Below are 14337 nucleotides of genomic sequence, written 5' to 3' on the forward strand. Positions count from 1 at the left end.
AAGAAAACCTGATGGAGTCTGCAAAAGACCTGAGACTGGGACGGAGATTTGTCTTCCAACAAGACAATGATCCAAAACATAAAGCAAAATCTACAATGGAATGGTTCAAATATAAACATATCCAGGTGTTAGAATGGCCAAGTCAAAGTCCAGACCTGAATCCAATCGAGAATCTGTGGAAAGAACTGAAAACTGCTGTTCACAAATGCTCTCCATCCAACCTCACTGAGCTCAAGCTGTTTTGCAAGGAGGAATGGGAAAAGATTTCAGTCTCTCAATGTGCAAAACTGATAGAGACATACCCCAAGCGACTTACAGCTGTAATCGCAGCAAAAGGTGGCGCTACAAAGTATTAACTTAAGGGGGCTGAATAATTTTGCACGCCCAATTTTTCAGTTTTTGATTTGTTAAAAAAGTTTGAAATATCCAATAAATGTCGTCCCACTTCATGATTGTGTTCCACTTGTTGTTGATTCTTCACAAAAAAATACAGTTTTATATCTTTATGTTTGAAGCCTGAAATGTGGCAAAAGGTCGCAAAGTTCAAGGGGGCCGAATACTTTTGCAAGGCACTGTACATACACACAGACACATGTACACAGACACTCTCTCATTCTCTCTCTCACACACACACACAGAGAGAGAGAGAGAGAGAGGCTATACATACACAGAGACACATGCACACAGACACTCTCATTCTCTCTCACACACACACAGAGAGAGAGAGAGGCTATACATACACAGAGACACATGCACACAGACACTCTCTCATTCTCTCTCTCACACACCACACACACACAACTTTGATTTGATTTGACACACACCACACACACACAAACAAACACACTGGGGAATCGCAGGGAGTTTCCAGCGTGATGCAGCACAGCCAGTTTGAGAGAGGCATGCAGTTCAGCAGTTGACATATGGACAGGATACATACAGTGGTGGGATGCCTTCAGCCTTCAGCTTTCACAGACACATACAGTAGTGGGATACCTTCAGCCTTCACAGATACATACAGCCGTGGGATGCCTCCAGCCTTCAACTTTCACAGACACATACAGTGGTGGGATGCCTCCAGCCTTCACAGATACATACAGTGGTGGGATGCCTCCAGCCTTCACAGACACATTCAGTGGTGGAATGCCTTCAGCCTTCACAGGCACATTCAGTGGTGGAATGCCTTCACAGACACATACAGTGGTGGAATGCCTTCAGCCTTCACAGACACATACAGTGGTGGGATGCCTCCAGCCTTCACAGGCACATTCAGTGGTGGAATGCCTTCACAGACACATACAGTGGTGGAATGCCTTCAGCCTTAACATACACATACAGTGGTGGGATGCCTCCAGCCTTCACAGACACATACAGTGGTGGGATGCCTCCAGCCTTCACAGACACATTCAGTGGTGGAATGCCTCCAGCCTTAACAGACACATACAGTGGTGGGATGCCTCCAGCCTTCACAGACACATGCAGTGGTGGGATGCCTCCAGCCTTCACAGACACATACAGTGGTGGGATGCCTCCAGCCTTCACAGACACATACAGTGGTGGGATGCCTCCAGCCTTCACAGACACATACAGTGGTGGGATGCCTTCAGCCTTAACAGACACATACAGTGGTGGGATGCCTCCAGCCTTCACAGACACATACAGTGGTGGGATGCCTCCTGCCTTCACAGACACATACAGTGGTGGGATGCCTCCAGCCTTCACAGACACATTCAGTGGTGGAATGCCTTCAGCCTTCACAGACACATATAGTGGTGTGATGCCATCAGCCTTCACAGACACATACAGTGTTGGGATACATTCAGCCTTCACAGAGGTTGTTACTAATTCTGTGCTCAGCATGCACTGGGAGATGCAACCGCAACACCCACTTGTGTTTCTATGCCACAGAGTGTATATCTCTGTATGTTGTGCTCAGGTTTCTGTCTAGTGTTAGTGTTAAATAGTATGTATTTGTTAGTGTTAATATGTCTGTGTTAGTGTTAATATGTATGTGTTTTGTATTAATATGTGTTAATGTGTGTTAATATGTATGTGTTAGTGTTACTATGTATGTGCACAGTTATGCTTGACCCTTTTGAGTGGCTTTATGATTGTCTGGTCTGTCGCTACTCGAGGGACTAATTCTCAACATATTTTCGTGCTAACACTAGCTACATCTGAAACAACGGTTCCCTCTGTGTGAATTCACACTAGTCTTATCATATGCTTCCACCTGCTGGATGGAGAAGGAACTGCAAGAATATTGTGCCTGCTCGAGATACAAAAAAGGGCACTTCTGTTTAGTAAAACCAGGGGGCAGTATTTCATTACATCTATTTCAGGCCATGTCTGGAAACAAGTTGTCTAATCTCAGCACAAAGAACCAAATCAGCAACTCGGCAGTGGTAGAATAAGTGCCAAATTGTCATACTTGAGTAAAAGTAAAGATACCTTAGTAGACTCAAGTAAAAGTCATTCACCAAGTGAAATACTACTGTGTTGAAGTCTCAAAGTATCTGGTTTTAAATATACTTAAGTATCAAAATTCATATTAAATGTTAAAATATACTTAAGTATCCAAACTAAATGCTATAAATCAGTAAGTACATCAGAAAGCATGATTTCCTTGTTTATTTATTTATTGATGGGATAGCCATGGGCACACTTTAACACTAAGGCATCAATTACAAACAACGCCTTTGTGTTGAAGACACCCTCCAGCGTTGTTTTTACTTTTAATGTTGGAAAGCGACATCCCAAGTATAAACAGAGTAAAGTACATATTCTTTTTTTAGACACAACTGCACACTTCAAGGAGTTGGTTTGATGGGAATTTGTGATGTCATCGTTCCCCCCTCTTGCTTGAGGAGCAACAGAGAACAAAAGAGTAATGGCCCCTTCCCCACTGTGCTATGCCATAACATACCTGGACCACCTATTGAGATGTCCGTTTTGTTAAGTAAATCAGGTGTTAAATGAGGTGTAAAGGAGACTGGAGTACCACTTTAAGTGGGTCCACCAGATCAGAAGGGAAGATCACATGTTATTTTGATAAGTGTGTGAAATGGGCCATTTTTTCCTGTCCTGCTAAGTACTTTTGGGTGTCAGGGAAAATGTATGGAGAAAAAAGTACATATTTTCTTTAGGAATGTATTGGAGTAAAAGTAAAATAATAAAGAAAAGTACAGACACCCCAAAAAATATTAAATTCCTTAGAGTCTTAGACGTTATTTGATAAAATATTGATTTTGGCCTTGAATACTAATCCTATTGAAACACATTGAAAAACAAATTCATAAATGGCAAAATGGAAAGTAAAAAAATGTATCATATTTTTGAAGTTTCTGTCCTAAATCCAGAGATATATAAAAACAAATGTACACATATTTAACCCCTTTTTTCCCCGGTGGGCACAAAACTACCTTCATACATCCATTATAACTGTACAGGTCACCTTCAGACGAGGCCCGACACTTGTGGGGGTTGTAACCATCAAACCGTTTTTGTGAGAAGATCGAATTTGGAGATGTCTTATGTTCTGACAAAGACCGTTCTAGCTCTGCCACCTTTCACCGCAGATGCAGAGGTGCGACCCTGGCGGAGGTGCGACCCTGGCGGAGGTGCGACCCTGGCGGAGGTGCGACCCTGGCGGAGGTGCGACCCTGGCGGAGGTTCGAACCTGGCGGAGGTTCGACCCTGGCGGAGGTGCGACCCTGGCGGAGGTGCGACCCTGGCGGAGGTGCGACCCTGGCGGAGGTGCGACCCTGACGGAGGTGCGACCCTGGCGGAGGTTCGACCCTGACGGAGGTGCGACCCTGGCGGAGGTGCGACCCTGGCGGAGGTGCGACCCTGGCGCAGGTGCGACCCTGGCGGAGGTGCGACCCTGACGGAGGTGCGCCCCTGGCGGAGGTGCGACCCTGGCGGAGGTGCGACCCTGGCGGAGGTGCGACCCTGGCGGAGGTTCGACCCTGGCGGAGGTGCGACCCTGGCGGAGGTGCGACCCTGGCGGAGGTGCGACCCTGGCGGAGGTGCGACCCTGGCGGAGGTGCGACCCTGGCGGAGGTGCGACCCTTGGCGGAGGTGCGACCCTGGTGCTGGATTGAGACGCATCCAATTCATATAGACATATATCTGTAGCTTAAACTAATGGATTTTTTTTGTGATTTTTTTGTTGTTGTTATGTAACAGAGATTGACGCACAAGTGCATCAATCGACTTTAGTGGTTAAGTAGTACTTGAAAGGCCCAGAGCAGTATTTATATTTAGTTACACACTATGAGGTTGGATTAATATTGTGAAACGATGATAATGCCCTTTTAGTGTAGGAGCTGTTTGAAAAGACCAGCTCAATTTCAGCCTGTTTTGGTGGGATGCCGTTTTGGCCTGCCTGGTGACATCAACAGGCAGTACATTAGTTAATAGACCAATAATAACAGTTCCAAACCTCTCTGCCAATAAAAAGAGTACCAAACCTCTCAGCCAACCAGAAATAATTTGATATTGAGGTAAAAAACAGTTGCATTGGACCTTTAAAGTATTTTTACTAAGTCAGGCTATTTTACACTGTCACATCTGCCCTCCGGTGTCCATCCGGTGTTGTCCTAACCTGTATATTCTCTCTCTCTCTCTCTCTCTCTCTGTGTGTGATTGGAGACAGGTGTGCTGGAGTCAGAGCCGATCCCTACCAGCTGCAAATCGTCCCATAAATCAAGACCTCTACATATAGTCATTCCTTCCACCTCCACTCTGCCAGATCGTAATATCTGCTCAGTCAGTTGTTATCCTAGGCTTTTGTTAGTTCTCTAGATCCTGTTACCCTGCTGTGCTTGTTTCCCTGCCTTACATCGGTTTGTCCTCTCGTTGCAGTACTGCTCCCTGGCTCCTGTCTCCTGTACCACGTCTCACCACCAGCCACCTTGCTCTGGACTTCACTCACCACCACCACCTTGGATTCCCCTCAGGACCTGTTTACCCTGTTCAACTCAGTCAACTCCAACCTCACTCTACACTTCGGGTTTTTCTGCAACTCATCTGAGCTACCCCGGTTCTGCACTCCATATCTCTGTGTGTACAGTAAACATTTTGGTTCATTCATCCCTGCTTCTGCATCTGAGTCCGCTCGTGGGTTCCCCTGTGTTCGCTCCGCGTAACATACACCACTAACTCAGTTTTGTTAAGACTGTGACCAGAGACTACAATTCTTTAGGTGTCTTTGAGACTGAACTCCAGTTGGATATTCCATCTGTAGTTGCTCTAAAAACTATCAGTGACATTTCAACTACAGTTGAAGTCGAAGTTTACATACATTTAGGTTGGAGTCAAACTATAGATTTGGCAAGTTTGGCAAGTTAACAAACTATAGATTTGGCAAGTTAGTTAGAACATCTACTTTGTGCATGACAAGTCATTGTTCCAACAATTGTTTACAGACAGATTATTTCACTTATCATTCACTGTATCACAATTCCAGTGGGTCAGAAGTTTACATACACTAAGTCGACTGCCTTTAAACAGCTTGGAAAATTCCAGAAAATTATGTCATGGCTTTAGAAGCTTCTGATAGGCTATTTGACATCATTTGTATTTCAAGGCCTACCTTTGAACTCAGTGCCTCCTTGCTTGACATCATTGGAAAATCAAAATAAATTCTGAAGGTACCACGTTCATCTGTACAAACAATAGTACGCAAGTATAAACACCATGGGACCATGCAGCCGTCATACCGCTCAGGAAGGAGAAGCGTTCTGTGGTTTTTGTTGTTGTAAATGTAAATTAGGATAATAGGTTGCTGCTGCTGGTCAGTTGAGAGAGGCATGCTGCCTCTGACTGGGGAGAGCAACAGGCTTGCTTGAGCCTACTGCCTGAGATTCAGAGAAACAGCCTTTCTCTAATTCCTTGGCCTGCTAGAAATCAGTTGGTACAAAGTTTATATACTACCAAAGTTGTCTTTGAACTCACAAAATTGAGCCCAGTATAACCGTTACCATAGATACCACTCACACGCGAGATGAAGGTAACACTTTACTTGACATACCACGGTCATAACCATGTCATAATATGGCATAACAGCTGACATAACCTGTCATAATATGGTCATAACAGCTGACATAACCTGTCATAATATGGTCATAACACTGTCATGACATATATTTAGACCGGTTGTGACATATATTATGTTATTTTATGGCTGGTTATGACACCTACATAAGGGTGTCAAAACCCCTAAACCTACCCCACACAAGGCAAAACATTCCATTACACCGTAGCCTCCGTGTCAACAGTATGTTTGTTATAAAACATTTTCTGTTCATTGACCATATAACATTTTCATTGTAATTGCGCACACATTGATATCAGTCATGCACCTACCCCAATGTTCTGTTACTGATGACTGGGATGAATGCAGGAGAAGATTTCAGGAGCAGGACAAGACACCCTCTTCTTGTCTGATGACTGACATAAGGGTCATGTATGTACGTGATGGTTATGATGGTCATAATGCTTCTTCACAGTGTCATAAAGTATATTTTCTATAAGTTATTTAAAATATGATGAAAAAAACGTGTAAATAATTCATTACAACAACAACAAGATTTAAGAAACAAACTTTCAAACGAAAGGAAACATCTTGTGGGTTTTGACACTGTTATGTAGGTGTCATAACCAGCTATAAAATAACAATATATGTCACAACAGGTGTAAACATAAGGGTCATGACAGTGTTATGACAGTGTTTTGACCATATTATGACAGGTTATGACAAGAATGTCAGATGTTATGACCTATTATGACATGGTTATGACTGTGTCATAACAGGGTGTCAAGTAAAGTGTTACCAAGATACGCATATCCTCACTTTGAAAAACATTCATTTCTATAGAATTCTTATTCGTTGATGAATTGACCATGTTAAATGTGACTACTTCTTTATATGTTACAAGTTAGCTCACAGAATGAAGTGTTTATTATGAAGAGAGAGGAGAGAAAGACAGAAGCTATTGCTTCGTTCTCCTTACAAGCCTTGCACAACTTTTTTTCCCTTCACAAACCACGGCCTCTGAGGACCGGGCCAAACCAAAATTATAATTGGCGGCGGGTGGATCAAATCATAAAATGAGGAATTTAATAGACATGTGTCGTTTAAAGCCACATGAAGCCAGTAGCTACGGTTGGAAAATAATTTCTAATCCCTCAAATTCATCATGGTATATTATTGAGGGGGTAAAATTGGCTTCTCTTTTCCCCTGAAAGTTGCACGCCTGCATCATACACTGCCAACTTTCCTCAAAATCACAGTGAATTTTTAAAGTTTGCCCTAAAGGAGCCATGGTAATTCTTCGTTATCCTTGTGTTTGACTTTGCCAGTCCAGGGCAAGTATCCACAAGGCATAACAGAGTAGGAGTTCTGATCTAGAATCAGTTTAGTCTTAAAACATAATGAATAAGAGAATATGGACAGATAATAGATCAGCAATCCTACTCTGAGAGGCTTTGTGGATACAAGCCTAGGTGTTGTCTGTGAGGATGTTGATGCTGGTGATACAGAATCTGAAGATGTAAGCACACTATCAGAGACGTATTTAGTTTTTTTAATGTATTATTTCTTACATTGTTAGCCTAGAAAATCTTAAGTGTTATTACATACAGCCATGAAGAACTATTGGATATCAGAGCGACGTCAATTTACCAGCACTACATCCAGGAATACGACTTCCCCGAAGCGGATCCTTTGTCCGCACCACAAACGGAAACCAGCCACTTCACGGACACCGACGTCTTGCTCCAAGACAAACTAAACATCTTCTTTAACCGCTTTGAGGATAATACAGTGCCACCGACGTGGTCCGCTACCAAGGACCGTGGGCTCTCATTCTCCGTGGCCGACGTGAGTAAGATATTTAAACGTGTTGACCCTCGCAAGGCTGCCGGCATCCCTAGCTGCATCTTCAGAGCATGTGCAGACCAGCTGGCTGGTGTGTTTACGGATATATTTAATCTCTCCTTATCCCAGGCTATTGTCCCCACATGCTTCAATATGACCACAATTGTTCCTGTACCCAAGAATGCAAAGGTAACTGAACTAACTGAACAAAATGACTATCGCAAAGTTGTTTGATAGACGAGTCAAGGATCCACCTCCACCTTACCTGTCACCCTAGACTAACTTCAATTTGCTTACCGCCCCAATAGGTCCACAGACAATGCAATCGCCATCACACTTCCCTATCCCATCTGGACAAGAGGATTACCTATGTAAGAATGCTGCTCATTGACTACAGCTCAGCAGTCAACATCATAGTACCCTCTGTTAGATTCTGGGTTAAACTTGGAACATTGTTATACTAATGACATGTGACATGATACATCAGGAGTAATACTATAGTATGAGGAGTGATAGAGACTGGTTTTTACATTAGAAGTTATTGGTTATCTGTAGGAGCCAGATGGCTTTGTGCTGGGTAGAGGTGAGACAGTCATGGGAGTGCTATAGGTTATACGGGTGGAGAGTTTTTGATTAGGCACCTTAAGGGAGGAGGAGCGGTTTATTACCCCATCACTTCATTTTGGAGTGTAGTGTCAGGAATTTAACCTCTCACTGAATGTCAACAAATTAAAGAAGACGATTGAGGACTTTAGGAAACAGCAAAGGGAGCACCCCCCCTCCCCCCTTATCCACATCGACGGGACAGTAGTGGAGAAGGTGGAAAGTTTCAAGTTCCTCGGGGTACATATCACGGACAAACTGAAATGGTCCACCCACACAGACAGTGTGGTGAAGAAGGCGCAACAGTACCTCTTCAACCTCAGGAGGCTGAAAAAAGTTGGTTTGTCACCTAAAACCCTCACACACTTTTACAGATGCACAATTGAGAGCATCCTGTATCACTGCCTGGTACGGCAACTCTCCAAGGGGGGGGGTCTGCACAACGCATCACAGAGGCAGGATACCTACAGCACCCAATGTCACAGGAAGGCCAAAATGATCTTCAAATCTTCAAGGACAACAACTACCCGAGCCACTGCCTGTTCAGCCCTCTACCATTCAGAAGCTGAAGTCAGTACAGGTGCATCAAAGCTGGGGCCGAGAGACTGAAAAACAGCTTCTATCTCAAGGCCATCTGACTGTTAAAGCAGCCATCACTAGCACAGAGAGGCTGCTGCCTACATAGACTTGAAATCACTGGCCACTTAAATAAATGGAGCACTAGTCACTTTAATAATGCCACTTTAACAATATTTAAATATATTGCATTACTCATTTCATATGTATATACTGTATTCTATGCTATCTAAAGCATCTTAGCCTATGCCACACTGACATTGGTCATCCAAATATTTACAGTGGGGCAAAAAAGTATTTAGTTAGCCACCAATTGTGCAAGTTCTCCCACTTAAAAAGATGAGAGAGGCCTGTAATTTTCATCATAGGTACACTTGAACTATGACAGACAAAATGAGAAAACCTTGTGAAGACTTACAGAAAACATTTGACCTCTGTCATTGCCAACAAAGGGTATATAACAAAGTATTGAGATAAACTTTTGTTTTTGGCCAAATACTTATTTTCCACCATTATTTGCAAATAAATTCATTAAAATTTCTACAATGTGATTTTCTGGATTTCTTTTCTTATTTTGTCTGTCATAGTTCAAGTGTACCTATGATGAAAATTACAGGCCTCTCTCATCTTTTTAAGGGGGAGAACTTGCACAATTGGTGGCTGACTAAATACTTTTTTGCCCCACTGTATGTGTACATATTCTTATTCCATTCCTTTACTTAGATATGTGTGTATTAGGTATCTGTTGTGAAATTGTTAATACTTATTAGATATTGCTGCACTGTCAAATCAAATCAAATGTATTCATAAAGCCCTTCTTACATCAGCTGATATTTCAAAGTGCTGTACAGAAACCCAGCCTAAAATCCCATACAGCAAGCAATGCAGGTGTAGAAGCACGAGTTGTGAGACTCTGCTGGAGAGCTCGTCACTCTGTCGGAACTAGAAGCACAAACATTTCGCTACACTCGCAATAACATCTGATAAACATGTGTATGCGACCAATAACATTGGATTTGATTTGTCTTGTCGGCTCATTCCCATGCAGTCCCCTCCAGCTCTTCTATGTCCTAGAACTGGTGCCTTCATAAGCAACCCACAATAGATCTGAGATCTTCTAGACCCCTGGGCTGTCTGAACTCCTCCCCAGAGATGTGCTTGCATGGAATGGAAGAACACCAATGTAAAAAAAAGTATTTGATTATACAGTGCATTCGAAAAGTTTTCAGACACCTTGAGTCTTTCCACATTTTGCTACATTACAGCCTTATTCTAAATTGGATTACAATTTTTTTAAATCATAAATCTGCACTCAACACCCCATAAGGACAAAGCAAAAACAGGTTTTTAGAAACATTTTGTAAAATGAATAAAAACCTTTACTCAGTACTTTGTTGAAGCACCTTTGGCAGCGATTACAGCCTTGAGTCTTCTTGGGTATGATTCTACAAGCTTGGCACACCTGTATTTGGAGAATTTCTCCCATTCTTCGCTGCAGATTCTCTCAAGCTCTGTCAGGTTGGATGGGGAGCATCGCTGCACAGCTATTTTCAGGCCTCCCCAGTGATGTTTGATCAGGTTCATGTCTGGGCTCTGGCTGAACCAACTCAAGGAAATTCAGAGACTTGTTCCAAAGCCACTCCTGTGTTGTCTTGGCTGTGTGGTGAGGGTTGTTGTCCTGTTGGAGGACCCCAGTCTGAGGTCCTGAGCAGGTTTTCATCAAAATATTTGCTCCGTTCATCTTTCATTCGATCCTGACTAGTCTCCCAGTCCCTGCCGCTGAAAAGCATCCGTACAGAATGATGCTGGCACCACCATGCTTCACCGTAGGGATGGTGCCAGGTTTCCTCCAGACGCAACGCTTGGCATTCGGGCCAAAGAGTTCAATCTTGGTTTGTCCTTCTGGAAGGATTGTCCTTCTGGAAGGTTCTCCCATCTCCACAGAGGAACTCTGGAGCTCTGTCAGAGTGATCATCGGGTTCTTGGTCACGTCCCTGACCAAGGCCCTTCTCCCCCAATTGCTCAGTTTGGCCGGGCGGCCAGCTGTAGGAAGAGTCTTGGTGGTTGAAACTTCTTCCATTTAAGAATGATGGAGGCCATCATGATCTTCGGGACTTTCAATGCTGCAGACATTTTTTTTTTACCCTTCCCCAGATCTGTGCCCCGACACAATCCTGTCTCAGAGTTCTACGGACAATTCCTTCAACCCCGTGGCTTGGTTTTTGCTCTGACGTGCACTGTCAACTGTGGGACCTTATATAGACAGGTGTGTGCCTTTCAAAATCAGGTCCAATCAATTGAATTTACCACAGGTGAACATCAAACAAGTTACAGAAACATCGCAAGGATGATGAATGGAAACAGGATGCACCTGAGCTCAATATAGCGTTTCATAGCAAATGGTCTGAATACTTATGTAAATAAAGTATTTCTGTTTTTATTTTTGATACATTTGTAAACATGTCTAAAAACCTCTTTTCACTTTGTCATTATGTGGTATTGTGTGTAGATTGATGAGGATTTTTTTTTAAATGTAATCCATTTTAGAATAAGGCTGTGGAAAAAGGTAAGAGGTCTGAATAATTTCTGAATGCACTGTAGATAGATATACCATCAAAGGTTTCACACTCCAGTATCATGCTGTGAATGGCATCAAATCATTATAATGTAATAAATTGCTAACTTATTTCAGCATAGAATACTTGAAAATGTGGGTGTGTGTGGGATTGACACTTGATTTAGGAATCGGCGCTAGTTTTGCTTTGCTAAACGCACACATTGTTGTCAGTGATGGGGGTGGGTGGGGGTGGGGGTTGAGATGGTTCTTAAAGGATTATGGAATCGAGGTTCTGTGTGGCAGTGCCTGTCCCTCTGGGCACAGATGTAATTTCAACATCTAATTTAGGTTTACATTTGGTTGAGATGTCAACTAACGTGAATTCAACCAACAAATGTCACTGCGTCATTGGATTTAGGTTAACAGTTGGGAGGAAAGCGTAATATTTGTTGTTGAAATTATGTGGAAACTATGATGATGCAACCAGTTTTTGCCTAGTGGGGTGGCACTATCTTATGAATAACTAGAGTAAGCCAGAAATACCCCCGCCCACCAATAGAACATAGGGCAGCCAACAGAACCCAGTGCAGCCAACAGAACCCAGTGCAGCCAACAGAACCCAGTGCAGCCAACAGAACCCAGTGTAGCCAACAGAAACCAGTGCAGCCAACAGAACCCAGTGCAGCCAACAGAACCCAGTGCAGCCAACAGAACCCAGTGTAGCCAACAGAACCCAGTGCAGCCAACAGAACCCAGTGCAGCCAACAGAACCCAGTGCAGCCAACAGAACATAGTGCAGCCAACAGAACCCAATGCAGCCAACAGAACCCAGTGCAGCCAATAGAACTTTGCATTTGTACATTGCTTCATTAATTCGGACTCACAAGCTCCACTCCCTATCTCAGTCCTGCCCATTATACACTTCATGCCTGATTGCACCTTACCTTGTTGTGTGTGTGTGTGGGTGTGTGTGTGTGTGTGTGTGGGGGGGGGTACTTTAGTATCTACCCTGTGGAGATTGTAGTGGAGTGCCCTATTTTGAGCATCCAAACTGGCCTAATCGGTACTAGACATTTAGCTGGATTGAAGCCTTAAAACATCTGTGGGTTGGTGTTTGGGAACAGATATATGATATAACGTGATGAATAGTGAATTTAACTGATGAGAACTCCAGGCTATTCTCTGAGCTGACAACTGCCCATATGAATTTGACTCCAGCAAGACTTCTGTTATGGATGCGGTTGCATTGCAAGAGTGTATAGGATGATGAGGACAATAAGGACCAGGGATAGTCTTTCTCCCAGCAGTGTTGATAGGGAATTAGGCCACTGTGGAACATTGTTTACCTCCTCTGTCAGGGCTAAGAACTAGCTGGTGCACTGGCATCTCAAGGGTATAAGAACCCCACCAGCCTTTTGTTGGCAGGTGTACTGACAATAACTTAACGCCTGGGTTCTCTCTTCCCTTGCTAGCCCCTGGTCTGTGAGGGGAAAACTAAACAGGAATCCACCCGGAGGACAATTAAATCTCCCAGCAGACAGATGTAGCCAGTGGGGCCAAAGCAGAGTTTATCATTCTGTCACCCTGCAAGACATAGAGGCTCCCAAAAAAGAGAAAAGTGGAAAATGGGCAGGTAACTATGTCCTCTCCCTCTTTTACTACCCTACCCTAATCTGTCGTTCTCTCTCTCTCCCCCTCTCCCCCTCTCTCTTTCTCCCTCAGTTAATTTTTTTGGCGTGAAGAATTTCAATTTTTGCATGATCAGCTGCCAAATTGAGTGTGCACACAGCCAGCAGGTATAAATAACATCTATCCGTCTTCATTTGCTCACGTCAGCGACTGGAGCAAAGATACCATCACATTCCCTGTCAATTAGAGCTGAAGTGGACTAAGGATGAGGGAGTGTATTATTATTCTATTCAATACAACAATATGTCATCTTGTTTGTGTATGTCATTAAATGGGTCCGGGTGGTCAGAGGTTTATCTTCCGTCTCTTATTTTCCTATTTTAGTGAGGTCTAATTGATTATGTCTGTCTGATTGCTTGTAGCAGTGAATCATCTCAACAACACTGCTCACTACACCTCTCTGTAATTGATTAAGTGAGAACTAAATTGTTTTCGTGTTCCTTGTTTGAACACTCGGCTACTTCAAAAATAAATAACTCATACAGGGAAACGCATCATCTCTAATGATGGATGTGATTAGTTTTTCCCCCCTACTGCAGCCAGTGCTTCTGGAAAACTTTATTTTCATCCTCAAACCTTCCCTTTATCTTTGGGGGGGCAGGTAGCCCAGTGGTTAGAGTGTTGGGCCAATAACCAAAAGAGTTGTTGGATTGACTCCCCGAGCTGACACAGATGAAAATCTGTCATTCTACCCCTGAACAAGGCAGAAAACCCATTGGTCCCCAGTGGGCTGTCAATGTAAATAAGAATTAGTTCTTAAACAACTTTCCTAGTTAAAAAAATGATCCTGAGACATACCATTTATTTTCATCCTTAAACCTTCCCTTTACCTTCATCCTCAAAACCCATTTCAGCTGGGGTGGCAGGTAGCCTAGTGGTTAGAGCATTGGACTAGTAATCAATAGTTTGCAAGATCAAATCCCTGAACTCCCAAGGTAAAATCTGTTGTTCTGCCCCTGAACAAGGCAGTTAACCCACTGTTCTAAGGCCATAATTGAAAATAATAATTTGTTCTTAACTGACTTGCCAA

Source organism: Oncorhynchus masou, chromosome 18, assembly GCF_036934945.1.
Source record: "Oncorhynchus masou masou isolate Uvic2021 chromosome 18, UVic_Omas_1.1, whole genome shotgun sequence".
Lineage (NCBI taxonomy): Eukaryota > Metazoa > Chordata > Actinopteri > Salmoniformes > Salmonidae > Oncorhynchus > Oncorhynchus masou.